Below are 21,081 nucleotides of genomic sequence, written 5' to 3'. Positions count from 1 at the left end.
GCAGTCTACAGAACATTTGGTAGAGCATGTCTATTCGCCATAGAAATAAAGAAATGCAGCACAAATGTGGGGAGAGCTCTTCACTGCAGGGTGTGTGGAGAAAGCATAGCAGCACGAGTTGCACATGATCAAAACCACATCAGTAGAGGGCAGCATTGGTATGACTTTGGGATGACAATATATTTTGTTGTCCCGCAGTTTATTTGGAAACGGTTGTCTTTCTGATTTGTATCCGTTAGCCTACGTCTACCTATTGTATTAAAAGCACATCTTTGTCGCATTTATTCACACACTCAGAATTCACTGCTTCTACTTTAGTACCTCTCCTCTCAACGTCGTCTTTACCTCTCCTAGTTGGACGTGCGAGATCAAGTGCGCCTAGCCTATATGTGTGGTCTCATTGAAATAGAGTTGGCTGCCTATACATGGGCAGAGAATCACGTGGTAGTTACCTTTCCAAGGAAATTAACTTTTAAATGATTAGACTATAGTTTACTACAGTGTCTTTAAATAAATATTGATAATGGAAAGAAGTGCAGGGTTCTCAACCAACGTGAGTCGAGGTGCAATCAATACATTTGATCATCATTGAAAAGGAAAAGTTGCAACGCGAGCACAGGCTACCATAGTGAGCAGGCTTTGCGCCTTTCCATTTTCAATAAATATTGATTACCCATTTATTTGTTTCTGCCTGCAACTCGTCCCGCTCCTAAAAGGTAGGCTATATTCTATATGCAAAACGTAGCTCAAGAAAAAGTGTAAATGTCCGCTCTCATTATTCTTGCTGCTTCAAGTTCAGTAGCCATACATGATCTGGTGCGCGTGTTGTCTCAATTCAACAGAGTAGGCTATAGACTATGCATAGGCGGAGAAGAACGGGGAACGTATCTTCCCAAGGAAATTGACATCCTAAATATGATTAGGCTATAGTTTACTACATTGGCTAGAAATACATATTGATCACCCATATTTGTTTCCGTCTGAAAATAACATTGCGGGACTGCGTTTGGGTTGGGGACCAGTTCTTGCGTTAGCGGGTGGGAGTGGCACAGAAAGCCAGCGGGTACGGGCGGGAGCGAGATGAAGAAATCAGTTCCGCACAGACCTCTACACAGCAGGAACTGACTGAGACAGTGACAAACAGGAATGACCGCTGTAATTATTATGGTATTGATAACAACACAGAGAACAGCGCACATCATTGACAGCAATCAATAGATGAATCTAGAGCCCTTGGTTGAAGGATAAGGTAAACATGGAACACCTGCAAGCAGTGAATAATATACCACTCTTATCAATCACTCTGGAGGGGTCAATAAAGGGTCAATGATAGGGAGAGGGGAACGTTATTTATCTCTTATATTTCTAAGCCAATGAGGATGCCATCTAGATAGCCATTACTATTGGGAGATACATATCACATGTCATGTAATGGATATCTACAGGCCCTACTCATTGGCCCCTTAAGAGTGACTGATAAGAGTGGGATATTATTCACTGCTCTGGCCTGTGTGGCATGCTTGCCTTATCCTTGATGCTCATGACAATGGCTTACTTCCAACACTAATTGCATAATTGCAGATGAAGGGCCATGCTGTGGAACTGTAATCTTGCTAAGATCCTTACCTCTCAACCTCTGATCTGTTACTGACCATTCACTTGACCCCTGTTGTTATGCTTGTTGGGAAATATTTTCATGTCACTCACACTCAGCCTCAGGATTAAATACAATAATTGCACTCTTCTTACTATCATGTGAGGCCAATTCTTAGCTCATGTGTGAGGCCAACTCTTAGCTCATGTGTGAGGCCAACTCTTAGCTCATGTGAGGCCAACTCTTAGCTCATGTGAGGCCAACTCTTAGCTCATGTGAGACCAACTCTTAAATGTAAGTGAGGCCAAAACTTAGTTTATGTGAGGCCAACTCTTAGCTCATGTGTGAGGCCAACTCTTAGCTCTTGTGAAGCCAACTCTTAGCTCATGTGAGACCAACTCTTAAATGTATGTGAGGCCAAAACTTAGTGTATGTGCGGCCAATTCTTAGCTCATGTGTGAGGCCAACTCTTAGTTTAGCTCATACTAACTATCAGTCGCTCTGGATAAGTGTCACGATCGTCGTATGAAGCAGACCAAGGCGCAGCGTGATATGCGTACATCTTTTAATGAGTACTTAACACTATGAACAAAACGATACGTGAAGTCCTAAGGTTAACAAACACAAACCTCTCCGGAACAAGATCCCACAAAAGACAAGTGCACAACAGGCTGCCTAAGTATGGTTCCCAATCAGAGACAACGAGCCACAGCTGTCTCTAATTGGGAACCACCCCGGCCAACATAGAAACACATAAACTAGAACAAGAACATAGAAAACGAAACATAGAACCTAACACCCAGAAACTAACACATAGAAACTAACACCCTGGCTCAACATATAAAAGTCCCCAGAGCCAGGTCGTGACAATAAGAGCGTCTTCTAAATTACTTACAGTGCCTTCAGAAAGTATTCACACCCCTTGACTTTTTCCACATTTTGTTGTGTTACGGCCTGAATTTTAAAGGGATTCAATTAAGATTGTATGTCACTGGCCTACACACAATGCCCTATAATATCAAAGCAGAATTATGTTTTCTAAATTGTTACAAATGAATTAACAATGAAATGCTGAAATGTCTTGAGTCAATAAGTATTCAACCCCTTTGTTATGGCAAGCCTAAATAAGTTCAGGAGTAAAAATGTGTTTAACAAGTCACAGAATAAGTTGCATGGACTCACTCTGTGTTCAATAATAGTGTTTAACATGATTTTGTAATGACCACCTCATTTCTGTACCCCATACATACAATTATCTGTAAGGTCCCTCAGTCAAGCAGTGAATTTCAAACACAGATTCAACCACCAAGACCAGGGAGGTTTTCCAATGCCTCGCAAAGAAGGGCACCTATTGAGATTAGTAAAAAAAAAAGCAGACATTGAATATCCCTTTGAGCATGGTGAAGCTTTTAATTACACTTTGGATGGTCAATACACCCAGTCATTACAAAGATACAGGCGTCCTTACTAAGTCAGTTGCCAGAGAGGAAGGAAACCCCTCAGTGAATTCACTATGAGGCCAATGATGACTTTAAAATAGTTACAGAGTTGAATGGCTGTGATAGGAGAAAACTGAGGATGGATCAACAACATTGTAGTTACTCCACAATACTAACCTAAATGACAGAGTGAAAAGAAGGAAGCCTGTACAGAATACAAATATTCCAAAATATGCATCCTGTTTGCTATAAGGCACCAAAGTAAAACTGCAAAAAATGTGGCAAAGAAATTAACTTTATGTCCTGAATACAAAGCGTTATGTTTGGGGCAAATCCAACACAACACATCACTGAGCACCACTCTTCATATTTTCAAGCATGGTGGTGGCTGCATCATGTTATGGGTATGCTTGTCATCGGCAAAGACTAGGGAGTTTTTATGATAAAAAGAAACGCAATAGAGCTAAGCACAGGCAAAATCCTAGAGGAAAACCTGGTTCAGTCTGCTTTCCAATAGACACTGGGAGACAAATTCTCCTTTCAGCAGGACAATAACCTAAAACACAAGGCCATATCTACACTGGAGTTGCTTACAACAATGAATGTTCCTGAGTGGCCTAGTACTTAAATCAGCTTGACAATCTATGGCAAGACTTGAAAATGGCTGTCTAGCAATGATCAACAACCAACTTGAGAGAGCTTAAAGACTTTTTAAAATAATAATGTGCAAATATTGTACAATTCAGCTCTTTGAGACTTACCCAGAAAGACTCACATATGTAATTGCTGCCAAAGGTGATTCTAACACATATTGACTCAGGGGGTTGAATACTTATCTAATCAAGATATATGAGTGTTTTATTTTAATAAATGTTGACATTGCAGAGTATTTTGTGTAGATCGTTGACAAAAAAAGGACAATTAAATCCATTTTAATCCCACCTTGTACCACAAAACATTTGGAAAAAGTCAAGTGGTGTGAATACATTCTGAAGGCACTGTAAATGTAAAAATGTAAATGTAATCTCATTTACATTCTTATGATATAAAACAATGTTATTTGGTATTTGTATGAGTTATTCATCAACAATATTGAAAGATTCAAACAAAAAACTTAATGTGGCCACAATGTTATCACCACAGACGTGACTGGCTTCCAGTTTGAGGGGATAGAGCACAACTAGCTTTTAATGAAGGCATTTTACTGGAACATGAGTCACAATCAGTGCAGGGATTGGCTATGGTGGCTATGTTGTGGACAGCTGATAGGTTCACTCCAACTGGTAGGAATGGAATGTGTCTGAAAGGTACGTTTATGGAACCCTGTCCTATTTTCAGATGTGCTGTCACCTTTGTTTCAGTCAGACGGGGCAGATTCAAGAGACTGCCATTAAGGTGATGAGTCTATAGAGTTTAAATAAACTGCTCTATCTACACAGTAACCCAGTGAAATTAATTCCTCTAATGGGAGGAGGTGCTTTGGGACTTTGTCAGACCAGACTTTCCAGGAAAATTAAAATTAAAAAGCAAACTTAAAAACAAAACTTGCCACTGTCCACCAGAAAATAAGATTGTGATCTTACTTAAATCATTAACTTGTATGTTCTCAAAGTTAAAGAGTGTTCTGTTCTTCACTTCTCTGACTCAGCCTAAAATGCATCTGCATACGATTACCGGAATAAATCATATTTATTGGCTGTGAGCCCTGATTACTCCAGAGGGTTGTAACTTGTACAGTAGTGTACACAAGCACATCCACCACGCTTTCATAAATACAGATGGATTATAGCAGTAGGCCTAGCCTTCATTACCAGGAAGACAGTTTTCTTCCAAGTTGTTCCGTTTCCCCTCTAGTAATACCTCTATCGATTAATTTGTTACAAATTCAATGGAATGAGTAGAGACCACAGGTAGCCTAGCGGTTAAGAGCATTGGGCCAGTAACGGAAAGATCGCTGGTTCGAAACTCAGAGCCCAGAAGGTGTAAAAATATGCCTTTTCTCCACTTGCGCAAGGCAGTTAACCCCCAACAACTGCTCCCTGGGCGCTGACGACTTGGAGGTTGATTAAGACAGACCCCCACACATCTCTAATTCAGAGGGGTTGGGTTAAATGCGGAAAACACATTTTGGTTGTGCAACTGACTAGGTTTTCCCTTCATACTGTGACTGTTGTCCTTGTGTGTGTTCCTCACCACGGCTTATGTATTGTATAAAACATCACTCCTCCAGGCAGGCCAGCGGCACTCTTTCACCCCAGCACCTGATGCAGAGAAGCTCTACCTGATGATCCCCATTACCATGCAGCACAGGCCCTCTGTCTGCAGAGACAGAGATATGACTCTGGAATAGAAATGACCTTGTTTACTCTCTTCCCTCATCGTTAGAGTGGACCTTTTCAGATCCTGCATGCATTAAGCATTAATGGGAAAGTACCGCAATGTATGTCCCCTGTAGCTCAGTTGGTAGAGCATGGCGCTTGCAACGCCAGGGTTGTAGGTTCGTTTTCCCACGGGGGGCCAGTATGAAAATGTATGCACTCACTAACTGTAAGTCGCTCTGGATAAGAGCCTCTGTTAAATGACTAATATGTAAAAATAGGGACCCCATACATTGCTGGGAACTAATAGACAGAGATCACAGGGACATTAGGTAGAATGTTATCTGCTGATATATCAGAGGCTAATATCTCACCTCAAGGTCAACAGAGATGTGTTTCACTGGAAACAAACATCCTACAGTGATATAACAAATTATTGATTTTAAGTCGTTGATCGTATTGAAATTGGTCCAATAGGTTCAAATTAAATGGTTGTGGTTAACCAAGGTCTCAGGCCTTGTGTTGGGGATATGAAAACAATTTATTGTGAATGAGGTGTAATTCTCCGCTGGACACTTGAATGAATGCAGATGTGTAACCAATGAGAGGAGTTCTGCAGCAGCCTCTTCATCATCTGTGAGTAATGGAGTCGCCATCTACTGGTGAACAAAGGGAGATACCTTTCCAGTCAGCCTGGTCTCATAGACTAGACGTAACATAGTAAACGTAAATCATGGACAGCCAAATTAAAGGAAAGGGAAAGGGAAATATGTTATGTTTGGTATGGTTGCATAAGACAGAAGGTTACTTAAGGCAGAGTACAGGCCTCAGTGTTAAGTACGGTCGTTAAGACACTAACAGCTTACAGACGGTAGGCAATTAAGGTCACAGTTATGAAAACTTAGGACACTAAAGAGGCCTTTCTACTGACTCTGAAAAACACCAAAAGAAAGATGCCCAGGGTCCCTGCTCATCTGTGTGAATGTGCCTTAGGCATGCTGCAAGGAGGCAGGAGGACTGCAGATGTGGCCAGGGCAATAAAATGCAATGTCCGTACTGTGAGATGCCTAAGACTACAGGGAGACAGAACGGACAGCTGATCGTCCTCGCAGTGGCAGACCACGTGTAACAACACCTGCACAGGATCGGTACATCCGAACATCACACCTGCGGAACAGGTACAGGATGGCAACAACAACTGCCCGAGTTACACCAGGAACGCACAATCCCTCCATCAGTGCTCAGACTGTCCGCAATAGGCTGAGATAGGATGGACTGAGAGCTGTTGTAAGGCAGGTCCTCACCAGACATCACCGGCAACAACATCGCATATGGGCACAAACCCACCGTCACTGGACCAGACAGGAAAAAGTGCTCTTCACTGATGAGTCGCGGTTTTGTCTCACCAGGGGTGATGGTCAGATTTGCGTTTATCGTCGAAGGAATGAGCGTTACACCGAGGCCTGTACTCTGGAGCGGGATTGATTTGGAGGTGGAGGGTCCGTCATGGTCTGGGGCGGTGTGTCACAGCATCATCGGACTGAGCTTGTTGTCATTGCAGGCAATCTCAACACTGTGCGTTACAGGGAAGACATCCTCCTCCCTCATGTGGTACCCTTCCTTCAGGCACATCCTGACATGACCCTCCAGCATGACAATGCTACCAGCCATACTGCTCGTTCTGTGTGTGATTTCCTGCAAGACAGGAATGTCAGTGTTCTGCCATGGCCAGTGAAGAGCCCGGATCTCAATCCTATTGAGCACGTCTTGGACCTGTTGGATCAGAGGGTGAGGGCTAGGGCCATTCCCCCCAGAAATGTCTGGGAACTTGCAGGTGCCTTGGTGGAAGAGTGAGGTAACATCTCACAGCAAGAACTGGCAAATCTGGTGCAGTCCACGAGGAGGAGATGCACTGCAGTACTTAATGCAGCTGGTGGCCACACCAGATACTGACTGTTACTTTGATTTTGACCCCCCCCCCTTTGTTCAGGGACACATTATTCAATTTATGTTAGTCACATGTCTGTGGAACTTGTTCAGTTTATGTCTCAGTTGTTGAATCTTGTTATGTTCATACAAATATTTGCACATGTTAAGTTTGCTGAAAATAAACGCAGTTGACAGTGAGAGGACGTTTCTTTTTTTGCTGAGTTTAGATATGGCACGCACGTGGGAGAGCGGGATGTTCCCGAATGCTGGAAGGGGGGCCCGAGTAAAAAAGTTAAGGCAAAAATGAGAAGGAGGGTGATTGGTCGGGTGGTTGGAGTAGGTGTATAACGCGAATGTCTAGCAACCCAAAGGTTGTTCACATTTCATCATGGACACCTTTAATAACGTTGCAACTACTTATCATGTTAGATAACCCTTCCCCTAACCCTAACCCTAACCTTAACCCTTTAACTTAACTCCTAACCCTAACCTTAACCCTAACCCTAACCCCTAGCCTAGCTAACGTTAGCTGCCTAGCTAACTTTAACGCTAGCAACCTAGCTAACGTTAGGAACAACAAATTGGAATTCGTAACATATCATATGTATTGCAAATTCGTAACATATTGTACGAATTGCAATTTGTAAGATATCATACAAATTGAAATTCGTAACATGTCATATGAAATGCGTGACATCCACAAATTAATACATATCATACGAAATGTAACATATCATACCAAATGGAGTGTCTCTGATTTAGGTACAGAATAATATACATTTACATTTACATTTTAGTCATTTAGCAGACGCTCTTATCCAGAGCGACTTACAGGAGCAATTAGGGTTAAGTGCCTTGCTCAAGGGCACATTTACGTCATTTAGCAGACGCTCTTATCCAGAGCGACTCACCAATTGGTGCGTTCACCCTATAACCAGTGGGATAACCACTTTACAATTTTTTTTTTGGGGGGGGGGGGGGGGGGGGGGGGGGTAGAAGGATTACTTTATCCTATCCCAGGTATTCCTTAAAGAGGTGGGGTTTCAAATGTCTCCGGAAGGTGGTGAGTGACTCCGCTGTCCTGGCGTCGTGAGGGAGCTTGTTCCACCATTGGGGTGCCAGAGCAGCGAACAGTTTTGACTGGGCTGAGCGGGAACTATGCTTCCGCAGAGGAAGGGGAGCCAGCAGGCCAGAGGTGGATGAACGCAATGCCCTCGTTTGGGTGTAGGGACTGATCAGAGCCCGAAGGTACAGAGGTGCCGTTCCCCTCACTGCTCCATAGGCAAGTGTCGTATCGAGTGAGTGGTGGCAATTATTGCTGATGAACAAAAGGAGTCTGCTCATACTGAACGTTGATCATAAGGTTTATTCAGACCACAAGCTTCAGCATGAGTAACAGGTGACATGACACCCGGAGAGTGACGCCTCAGAATGGCTGCTCGTTCTGACTTTCTTCTTCGTTTTCCCCCCTATTTATAAACACTGATGCTCCCTCTTCTGGCCAATCACCAGTCTCCCCTGTCTACAACACACTTCCTGTCTGTTATATGTGACGTTACACTAAAAACATTCCCTCTTGATACTAACATAAACAACATTCCATTTTTTCATGAAAAACATTTAACACCATCATAATCTTAATACACTACATATTCCCCCCTTCGAGACGAACTAAACGTCTCGAAAACAAACAGAATAGGATTATGACCAGTAACAATTTCTTATTGAGTATCTTTAACATTAAACCAAAAACATTCTTCTCTAGAGTGTAAATACCTTTCTATGAAATATGAATAACTGTTTATGAAGTGTGAATACATTACTATGACATATGAACAAATCTTTATGGAGTGTAAGAGCGAAAAACTGTCCGGCAACCTTCCATCCATTAATCAAGACAGTAAAATTCTCTCACGGTCCCTCTGCCCCAGGCAACCACCTTCGGTACTCCAGATAACCTCATAAACCATGTAAATGCATTTGAAACTATGATGCAATTAAATACACATGTAAGCCCCTGCAAACAAAATCCTATCCAATAACATCCATTGTAAGGCTGGTCAACCCATTGGACCTTACAGTGAAACTCTCCCTACCTAAATTTCCTCTGTCCCTAAGCATTCACGAAATAAACAAAAACATCTAAGATCCTCACATGTATTCAATAACATCAAACATCATTCTACAAAATTAATCCCTGAGGCTATTACACAATTATGTATTACACATGTCTATATTTCATTGCAGACACTGGAATGTAGTCCACTACACTTCATCTCCCTGTAGTCTCGACTTCCAATGGACTGTTGATGATGGAATCAGCCACACCCTCCTTGTTTCATCTCCTCCCGTCATATTGTTTCATATTGTCCCTTCATATTGTCCTTGTTTGAGTATTTCAATCTCCATATGTTCCCCCAAATGCTTCTGGAAGAAAAGAAAAGAAACGACCAAACAGTATCTTTTGCAAACCAACCCTTTCAAATTAAACATCAATATGCACTACGAATATAAAAATGATATATAAATGATGCATGAATCACATTAATCTCCTCCCCCCTTTGATTCATAAAATCATTACAAGAATCACACTAATATTAATTCTTTAAAAATGATCAAATAATCAAAAATGATATTTATCCCTCAGTTCCACTTGTCCATCTTTATCCAGATCAGGAACAGTCAACACCGGCATCTGAGTGTTGTTTCCAGGCATCACAACACCAACCTATCTCAATATCATAGCTTTCTCCAAGGTCAGTAACAACTTACAAACATCACACAGTGCTATCAAAGCTGCCATTAAATGTAAACCATCACTGCCCCTACTGGCCTACCTGATCTTGCAACCAAGTCTTCTCAGACCTCCCAAACGCATCCCTTATATTCTCCAATGCATATCTAACTATCTGAACTATCTGGACTCAAAGTATAACTATTATCATCAATAGGATCTTCCCAAATGTTACACCATACCATGGAAAAAAGTCAAGTCCCCACTTCTCTCCCAGACTTATTCTCCAATGGTAGGCTTCAAGATTACTAAATTTAGCCATGTCTCTTTTCACCCTATTTTCAACAGTAGTTTCAGATTGATCTGTGTTCGGTGCTACTCCTCTTCTAATTGTAAAAACCTCATATGGAAGCTTCAACGTTGACATGTAACAACATCCTTCCCATCCATGGGGTAAGAATATATATGCTTTATCACCACAAACCCTCCAAATATCTCTAAAATTCCTCATAGTCACATTGTCAGGCAAAAGCTAATCTTTTAACCATCAAAGTCCTGCTGTTCCTACTACCTGGAACATAAAAAATAACATATTTCTCATTACTACCCTTAAGGTCATGCTTACCCAAAGTTATCATATAACATCACAATCTGATATTCCCATGAACATACCCCTTACCTCATATGTTTTATTAGAACCAAACAACTTTTAGCCCTCCATGGTTACACCTCAAATGCTTCAGGGTTTGCTTGTTACCTGATTTTACTTTCCATCTAACAAATGCACCCAAATTAATTCACTTAACCCAATAACACCTAAACCTAGGCTTAAACAAATGTTTTGACAACGACATTATTCTATCGGTTACTGATTGTTGCTGATACCACAGTCATGACAAAGCATATACTTGATAGAGGTCGAACGACCGTCTCTACCATGTTTGGTGGAATTCTCACCAGACATGGACCCTCAAGATTCCTCCCTGATATTACAGAATGAGCTGACCGCTGGACCCAAAGATTCCTACCTCTAATTTTCACAACAGAAGAATCAAACCACTCCCTTTAGTTTCTCTCTCCCCTAACGAGCGGTACTGCAGATACCTCTCCTTGTCTGTCATTAAAATCAAAGACCTCATCCTGTCCTCCATGATGAATCTATATTCTCTCTACTACTATCTGTTCTCCTATTTTAACCCTATTCGTACTATCATTGACAGCACTCTCCATCCGTAACATAAACCCCTGAGTCCTTCTTGCTACCCCCTTTAATTTCAGAAAAGTTGTTGTCGGTGTCATACTTCCTACATTTGCTATTGCCATCGTATCACTAATCCCTTCCAAAGTTACCATTAAAGTAGTTGACTTAATTGCTGTATCAACCCTAATTACTTCTAGTGCAAAAGTTCCCATTATCCTCTGTGTATTATCTACTGTTGGAGTGACTACTGTAACATATTCTTCCTGAACTCCCTTGATGACTGTGAAACTTCAACAGATTTCAAATCTTCCATCATAAGCGTCACTTTACGAATTACATATCCTTTAACCAATAATTCTTAACCGGAACAAATTTTAATGCTTGCACTAGATAAGTACACATATATTCTCCCTGACCTTTCTCTGTAACATTACGCAACATAAGTGAACAGTCACTCCTAACCTCTTCCACTTCATATCGTTGTACAAACTATCCCTCCTTTGACTAGGGGACACCGCTTCTACATCTGGTCCTGATAACAATACTTATTCTCCATAATTATCTCTCCATATGAGATAAACGTCCCCATCCTAACCCTAATAAGTATTCTTTCCCTAAAATTGGTGCTGTATTGGTTCCCTTATAATCAAATGCGATATATTTATGGCTTTAATAACTATCAATGTTGAAAGAGTTAAATTGCTTCTCCCTGTTGTTCTAATAAACTGAAGTGTTAATGTCCTTAGTTACTCCTAATTTTCCCCAAAGAAAAGTTGTCTCTGCTTGTACTTCCATCTATCACCACTAGTGTCACTTTTTCCCCAAATCTCAGTCCTTTCTCTAATCCCCGACTTTCAAACTTTTGATTACACAAAATACCCCTATAATTACCTTGATCTTCCTACTCTACAGTGTCATTCACCATTGTTCTCTCTCTTACTACTAACTTTGAAACTTAGCTTACTGTCTCAGAGTTCCTTCAACCCTAATCTACTCCTAACTTATTTTAATCTAATCTTTTCTCTCATAACATTTACAACTTTCCCCCTGATTTATTCACAAAATCCCTTACCACCAAATTTTTAGAATATGTGATTGGGAAAGTTCCCCACCTGCTTCTGACTCATTACACACAGACTTGGCAAAACGACTAAACACCTTTTAGCCTAGCCTGAAATCTCTTAGTGTAAGAATGTAACCCAGAATAAACAGTCACCCCTTTTAACTTTTCAGACAGATTGTCTAATAGACAGTCGTCTAGTGTACATCTTATTGTACAATTCAATTTAAACAATGCATCTCTTCCCAACACTGCAATAACAGTATCTTCTAATATTAGTACCTTAAGAGTAATTAACTGTTTTACTACCTCAAATCCCTATCCTAATTAGTTATCAATTAGTGAGATGTTTAACCTCTTTAGGCTGAACCCAGATAAGTTTTTCCACTATTCACCATCACTTCTAATGGTCAGTTGTTTTTACTTCAATTGTTAGCTATTTTCTCTTCTTCTCTAATCGATGCTCTCAGCTGATACCCCCCTTCCGGATCTTCTAGACACTAACAGGTGATCTTCACTTGCTCCTTTATCTTCCTCTGTTGTTTTCTCCTGACGCATTTTCATCACAGGTAAAGTACCCAATCTGTCCACAATTATAACAGTCTTCTGAAAGTTGCTGAAAGTGTAGCTGAAATCTTCCTCCTCCTTCTATTTCTTCTCGTCCTCTTCAATTCTGTGTCTGTCCAGAAACTGGCTTTGGATATGGAACATCTGGTACCCCCCTTGGCTACAATTGCATTTGATATTGTTCAGTTGAAGCTGTAACAGTGATTATTGATTTGGTTCACTCTGATTCTTCATAACCAAAACTTATCTTCTCCACCAGTTGTATGATTGAGTTTTCAGAGTTTCTTCGTCCTGTTCTTTCTTCTTCTCCAATTCTTGGGATCCTCTCAGCAGTTTCTCCTCTTCTGTATCTTCAGCTGTGTTACTTCTTCTAAACTATTTGCTTTATCCAGGCATGATAAACATCGGTCTATATCTCCTTTCTTCTTTGCTAGTCATTGTAGGATAAAATCCTCTTGAACATAAAGCACCTTTAATCTCCAAATCTTCATCGCTTTCTTCATCTTCAACTTCCATCAGAGATCAAATCTCGTGTATCCTTCTTCTTTTTCCTCTTGCCAACTTCCTTCTGATCACAGAGTCATATCCACCCATGCATGACCTCTTCATCATCACTCATCTTCATCATCCTCATCCTCATCCTCTTTAACCTCACTCTTCTCTTCCATACATCACATTTTCTTCCTTCTGGAGTTTTGAATTCATCTTCATCGTCGTTTCTGCTTGTCCTCTATCTATTATTCATCTTCATCTCTGATGCAACAATCCCCCTCCTAGATGATCACTGAAAGCTGAGGATAAACATCCCTAAGCTCTACTTTTTGCTGAATCCGTATGTGAGAAAGGTGTACTAACTTCTGCCATTAGTTTTTCTAACACTACTTTCTAACACTACTTTAGTTAAAGGATTACTATTTTTTCCCTATATCAATCGGTGTAATCACCTTCATCTAGCCTTGCTGTCCTTTCTCCCCATTGTAACAACCCTTTTATATTCCTTTATTATGAATTAGCTTATTTTAGACTGTATAGCCTATGGCTTCCCTCCTGTAATTATTAATATAAACCTAACAACTCCAAATAAATCCAAATAAACTCCAAATAAATCAATTAAAAATCATGAATAATTAAAACCAATTTTTATTCCTATGTCACCAATTTATCAATTAGTGTTGGCTATCTTACCACAACCCATCAAATGCAAGTAAATGTAAGTTAGTCAACTTCAAAGCAATCCCAAAAACAAAGCCTGCTAACCTTACAACCCTTTGATTTTTATAAATTCCATTGTTTAATATGCACCCAAGTATCTTAATTGCCGAATAATGTCAGTACCTGATTTCCAACCGAACTGTAATCCAGCCCAGTGATGCACAGAGACTCCAAAATGCACATTTTATTCAAATCAGTATTTGCCAAGCCTATGCGAAATCGTCATACCACATATTTTGTAAGGGATGATTGTGAACTAGCCTGATATCTGATCCTCTGCTTCGTCACACCTTGTCACGTGACGCACGTCAGTCACACGTTAGCCCCTCCTCTCTCCTGTCGTATCGTATTGCTCCACTCATATGACAGAAAAACAGAGAAACAGAATCACATTTTAGTAGTTAATGCAATCACTGAGTTATTTCAACCATATTCAATATTTCTTCGTTCACCCATTATTCACTCTAAGACTAACCTCAGAACTAAATAGATCGCTCAAAAACATTTTTATTTTATTTTAATCCGTCATTTAATTCAATTCATTATACTTCGCCAAGATATATTTAATGTATAAATTCAATAGATCACAAAACAAGTTTCATCTTTAACCATCGCCGATGTAACAACTAGAATACTCATGTCCCAATATCTCTTTGTCTGTGTCCATTTCCCCCTTGCAGGGTAACACGAGATGGGACCTATGACCTTTACCCATAATGCAGTGTTTTGTAGGCTTAGCCCAACCGCATGTTGTAGTTTTAGCCCCGTAAAATCAAGCACATGCGCACATCCATTCAAAAATACCTTTTCACCGTGGAAGGAAGATTCTCTACTCCCTCCCCAAACAGACAGAATAACAGTCCAGCTGTACCTCCCGTTTCCCCCTCCTAGTCAAACAACATTTAACAGCGCTCACAAAACATATAACCTGACTTACAAACACAGAGACAAGTTTAAGAGACTTTAATCCATCGCAATGGAGTCTCTAAGGATATCCGTTAGCATGTAGCACACAACACAATTAGCATTTAGCCTTAGCCACGATGTACCATGTAGCATGAAACACACTCCCATTTAGCATTAACATTAGCCTTAGCCTCTAGCTAACTGCGGCCTACTACGCCAATAAATATCCTGCATTGTGCCCAAATCATTATCCATCATTATCCATATCTCCGCCTAACTTTATGCTGCCGTGAATGATGAATATCATATCGAGCGGTTACCCCCAACATATCTCCCGTCGGCTTATAGGAGGAGTATAACATAGATACAATCGTTCACCTCATGGTTCCCAGAACCAACCTGACCAAGTCTAATACTTCGCCCGGATTTGTAGCCCACTCCTGCGAGTCGCCCCCCCGGGGGTCTTTCCAGATTCACAATGCCCTAAATATGTATACGTATATCTGCCTTTATTCACTACCAATCCATTGTTCTCGACTTGCTATTATTTACCGTTTACACATCAACCAAATTTAGAAATTTTTCAGACTCCCAGTCAACAACAATAACGCCACCAGAGGCACGGTCGGAATGGTACATTCCTCCAGTGTACACAAGCAGTAACAAAACTAACAACTTAGCTGTGTTTGGTCGGGTCATGACTCCAGACCGAAGTTAGCTTGAGTTAGCTTGGCGGCTCCAAATGCAGCAAAGGAGGATTGCAGAACCACTCCTGGCAAGCTCGCCATTTGTCGTATCGAGTGAGTGGTGGCAATTATTGCTGATGAACAAAAGGAGTCTGCTCATACTGAACGTTGATCATAAGGTTTATTCAGACCACAAGCTTCAGCATGAGTAACAGGTGACATGACACCCGGAGAGTGACGCCTCAGAATGGCTGCTCGTTCTGACTTTCTTCTTCGTTTTCCCCCCTATTTATAAACACTGATGCTCCCTCTTCTGGCCAATCACCAGTCTCCCCTGTCTACAACACACTTCCTGTCTGTTATATGTGACGTTACACTAAAAACATTCCCTCTTGATACTAACATAAACAACATTCCATTTCTTCATGAAAAACATTTAACACCATCATAATCTTAATACACTACACAAGCACCATGGTCTTGTAGCGGATGCGAGCTTCAACTGGAAGCCAGTGGAGTGTGCGGAGGAGCGGGGTGACGTGAGAGAACTTGGGAAGGTTGAACACCAGACGGGCTGCGGCATTCTGGATGAGTTGTAGGGGTTTAATGGCACAGGCAGGGAGGCCAGCCAACAGCGAGTTGCAGTAGTCCAGACGGGAGATGACAAGTGCCTGGATTAGGACCTGTGCCGCTTCCTGTGTAAGGCAGGGTCGTACTCTCCGAATGTTGTAGAGCATGAACCTGCAGGAGCGGGTCACCGCCTTGATGTTGGCGGAGAACGACAGGGTGTTGTCCAGGGTCACGCCTAGGCTCTTCGCACTCTGGGAGGAGGACACAGCGGAGTTGTCAACCGTGATGGCGAGATCATGGAACGGGCAGTCCTTCCCCGGGAGGAAGAGCAGCTCCGTCTTGCCAGGGTTCAGCTTGAGGTGGTGATCCGTCATCCATACTGATATGTCTGCCAGACATGCAGAGATGCGATTCGCCACCTGGTTATCAGAAGGGGGAAAGGAGAAGATTAGTTGTGTATCATCAGCGTAGCAATGATAGGAGAGGCCATGTGAGGATATGACAGAGCCAAGTGACTTGGTGTATAGGGAGAAAAGGAGAGGGCCTAGAACTGAGCCCTGGGGGACACCAGTGGTGAGAGCACGTGGTGCGGAGACAGCTTCTCGCCACGCCACTTGGTAGGAGCGACCGGTCAGGTAGGACGCAATCCAGGAGTGAGCCGCGCCGGAGATGCCCAGCTCGGAGAGGGTGGAGAGGAGGATCTGATGGTTCACAGTATCAAAGGCAGCAGACAGGTCTAGAAGGACAAGAGCAGAGGAGAGAGAGTTAGCTTTAGCAGTGCGGAGAGCCTCCGTGACACAGAGAAGAGCAGTCTCAGTTGAATGACCAGTCCTGAAACCTGACTGGTTTGGATCAAGAAGGTAATTCTGAGAGAGATAGCAAGAGAGTTGGCTAAAGACGGCACGCTCAATAGTTTTGGAAAGAAAAGAAAGAAGGGATACTGGTCTGTAGTTGTTGACATCAGTGGGATCGAGTGTTGGTTTCTTGAGAAGGGGAGCAACTCTCGCTCTCTTGAAGACGGAAGGGACATGGCCAGCGGTCAAGGATGAGTTGATCAGCGAGGTGAGGTAGGGGAGAAGGTCACCGGAGATGGTCTGGAGAAGAGAGGAGGGGATGGGGTCAAGCGGGCAGGTTGTTGGGCGGCCTGCAGTCACAAGTCGCAGGATTTTATCTGGAGAGAGAGGGGAGAAAGAAGTCAAAGCATAGGGTAGGGCAGTGTGAGTAGGACCAGCAGTGTCATTAGACTTAACAAACGAGGATCGAATGTCGTCAACCTTCTTTTCAAAGTGGTTGACGAAGTCATCCACAGAGAGAGAGGAGGGGGGGGCGGGGGGGGGAGGATTCAGGAGGGAGGAAAATGTGGCAAAGAGCTTCCTAGGGTTAGAGGCAGATGCTTGGAATTTAGAGTGGTAGAAAGTGGCCTTAGCAGCAGAAACAGATGAAGAAAATGTAGAGAGGAGGGAGTGAAAAGATGCCAGGGCGGCAGGGAGTTTAGTTTTCTTCCATTTCCGCTCCGCTGCCCGGAGCTCTGTTCTGTGAGCTCGCAATGAGTCATCAAGCCACGGAGCTGGAGGGGAGGACCGAGCCGGCCGGGAGGATAGGGGACACAGAGAGTCAAAGGATGCAGAAAGGGAGGAGAGGAGGGTTGAGGAGGCAGAATCAGGAGATTGGAGGGAGAAGGATTGAGCAGAGGGAAGAGATGATAGGATGGAAGAGGAGAGAGTAGTGGGAGAGAGAGAGCGAAGGTTGCGGCGGCGCATTACCATCTGTGTAGGGGCAGAGTGAGTAGTGTGGGAGGAGAGCGAGAGAGAAAAGGAAACAAAGTAGTGGTCGGAGACATGGAGGGGAGTTGCAGTGAGATTAGTAGAAGAGCAGCATCTAGTAAAGATGAGGTCAAGCGTATTGCCTGCCTTGTGAGTAGGGGGGGACGGTGAGAGGGTGAGGTCAAAAGAGGAGAGAAGTGGAAAGAAGGAGGCAGAGAGAAATGAGTCAAATGTGGACATAGGGAGGTTGAAATCCCCCAAAACTGTGAGGGGTGAGCCATCCTCAGGAAAGGAACTTATCAAGGCGTCAAGCTCATTGATGAACTCTCCAAGGGAACCTGGAGGGTGATAGATGACAAGGATATTAAGCTTAAATGGGCTAGTGACTGTGACAGCATGGAATTCAAATGAGGAGATAGACAGATGGGTTAGGGGAAAAATTGAGAATGTCCACTTGGGAGAGATGAGGATTCCTGTGCCACCACCCCTCTGACCAGATGCTCTCGGGGTATGCGAGAACACATGGTCAGACGAGGAGAGAGCAGTAGGAGTAGCAGTGTTTTCAGTGGTAATCCATGTTTCCGTCAGCGCCAGGAAGTCGAGGGACTGGAGATTAGCATAGGCTGGGATGAAGTCAGCTTTGTTGGCAGCAGAACGGCAGTTCCAGAGGCTGCCTGAGACCTGGAACTCCAGGTGTGGGGTGCGTGCAGGGACCACCAGGTTAGAGAGGCAGCAGCCACGCGGTGTGGGGCGTTTGTGTAGCCTGTGCAGAGAGGAGAGAACAGGGATAGGCAGAGGCATAGTTGACAGGCTGTAGCAAATGGCTACAATAATGCAGAGGAGATCGGAATGAAATGAACTAAACATCTGGGACAGTAGAGAGCAGGGCCTCCCTCACCAAAAACTTCTACTTCTAACAACTATAATTGTTTCACTGAACCACCCGAACAAAAACTCTACCAACTTCCACCTTTAGAAATCAGAATTGTTGTGAACCACAGCGGTTCAATGTTTAAAGGAATAGACTCAACCCACTTTATTCAGCTAGCTAACTATGACACCATAGCTAACTAGCATGCTAGCATCCAAAAACACACAGTTTAGCACCAACACTTGCATCCAAAAACACACAGTTTAGCGCCAACACTTGGTCACAACAAACCACCAATAGTGTGTTAACACACTAAGCAGATAATTTGTGTCCGTGTCTGTTGGCTAGCTAGCAATGGCCACTGTGTTGACCTTGTTTGAAGAACGGCTAGCTAGCTAGCTTCGTGCTACCCCCGGCACCGCCGAACAACAATGCCAACCCACAGTAACTAACCACAACAGCCCACGATGCCTAGCTATGACGCCATAGCTAACTAGCATGCTAGCATCCAATAACACACAGTTTAGCACCAATACTTGGTTACAACAAACCACCAAGAGTGTGTTAACACACTAAACAGATAATTCATGTCCGTGTCTAGTTTCTTTCGTAACGCAGCAAAAAATTAAGCGTTGGTTAGCTAGCACATTAACATTGGAAACAACTCTCCACCGTTGCACTAAACAGATAATTACCAATAAACGTTACCAGTAGCTACCCGCTAGCTAGCTAGCATACCAAGAGTGTGTTAACACACAAAACAGATCATTCATATGAAATGCTCTGAGACCAGGTTGTTCCATTTAATGTGGAGAAGCATGCTGACTGGACAAGGTATTGTCATCTGTGAACTTCTACAATGTCCAAGCTCAACTAATTAATTGCTTCAGTAATACAATCCAATTACTGATAGAACAACATACCGTAAGTGGTACTGGTCTTTCAGAAGAATATGGTGACTTGAGGTTTTGTTCAAGCAAACAATCAATTTCTGTTGAAGGCACTTACACTGTCCTGACTCTCTATTGGTAATGAATTATTAAACAATGAGAAAACAACACCTTTCAAACCTGATCATATGACACTATCCCTGTCATCTTGGTTTTAGAAAATCTTATTTTTAAATAAATTAATTGGTACCTTTTATATCATCTTTGTTTTAGAATATTAACATTAACCTCTCCCATTTCTAAACCCCATTATTTGTTAACCTCTCTCGCTCTCCTCTCCTCTCTCTCTCTCTCTGCCTTTCCTTGCAGTTAGTCAGGGTGATGATGAGGGCTAATTCACTTGTTCAAAGGTGCAGTAATTGAGTGTATTTGACATCTGGTTGTTCAGGATTTCTGCTGTAGTTTTGGAGTGTGCAGTCAGGGCTTGATTCATGCCATCTGGGTAACTGTCTGTAGAGGCCAACAAAGTCCACCAACAGGATCGTTATCTTAATACCATGGAATCTCACTGGACAGCCATATCATTCTGGTTTGAGATGTGTCAGGGCCAGAAGCGGCCATTGTTGAAAACAACGGTAGGATTAAGTTGGGCTGAATCAATATTCACGGCAGAACATAGAGAAAGAAACTCTGGGGTTTTGTTTACACAGTCACACAGCCATGGTTGGTCTTTCCTACACAGTGGGATTAAATAAAACAGCAGGTCCTCTAAACCAGCGGTTCCCAACCAGGGGTACTAGGACTCCTGGGGGTACTTGGCCTATCCACAGGGGGTACTTGAGAAGACTCATGAGACCATAGTCCTACTGGTAGAATGTACATGAGGGGGTACTTCAGGGGTACTCCAGGCAGAGCAAAATTCAGTTGGTGGTACAGTAACCGAAAAGGTTTGGGAACCACTGCTCTAACCCCTCTCTCATCTGCCTCCAAACTGCCTTACCTCAACACTTACATGGAAACATGGACCCGGATAGTGCTATCCTCCCAGCAACAGGTGCTTCCTCCTCAACATGTTCTATAGGAAAGTGCTGATGGATTTATCAGGAACCATTTTGGCAGGACAGAAAATGTGTTAAGGCCTCAAGATTGAGTACTCGAGATGAATTGCTGCATCAACCATGGTGTGCTGCCGTTATCTATGCAGCAGAGGGCACTCTCTTCCAATGTAAATGTTATTGTTCTGATAAACCTTTTCGTACTACTATTTTGAATAGTACACGAAACATCTAATATAAATTGCATGAAATGATACGTGCCATCATGTAAATGTGATGACTTCAT

The sequence above is a fragment of the Coregonus lavaretus genome (genome assembly GCF_964263955.1).
Source record: "Coregonus lavaretus genome assembly, chromosome: 24".
NCBI lineage: Eukaryota > Metazoa > Chordata > Actinopteri > Salmoniformes > Salmonidae > Coregonus > Coregonus lavaretus.
This window is presented reverse-complemented; position numbering follows the sequence as displayed.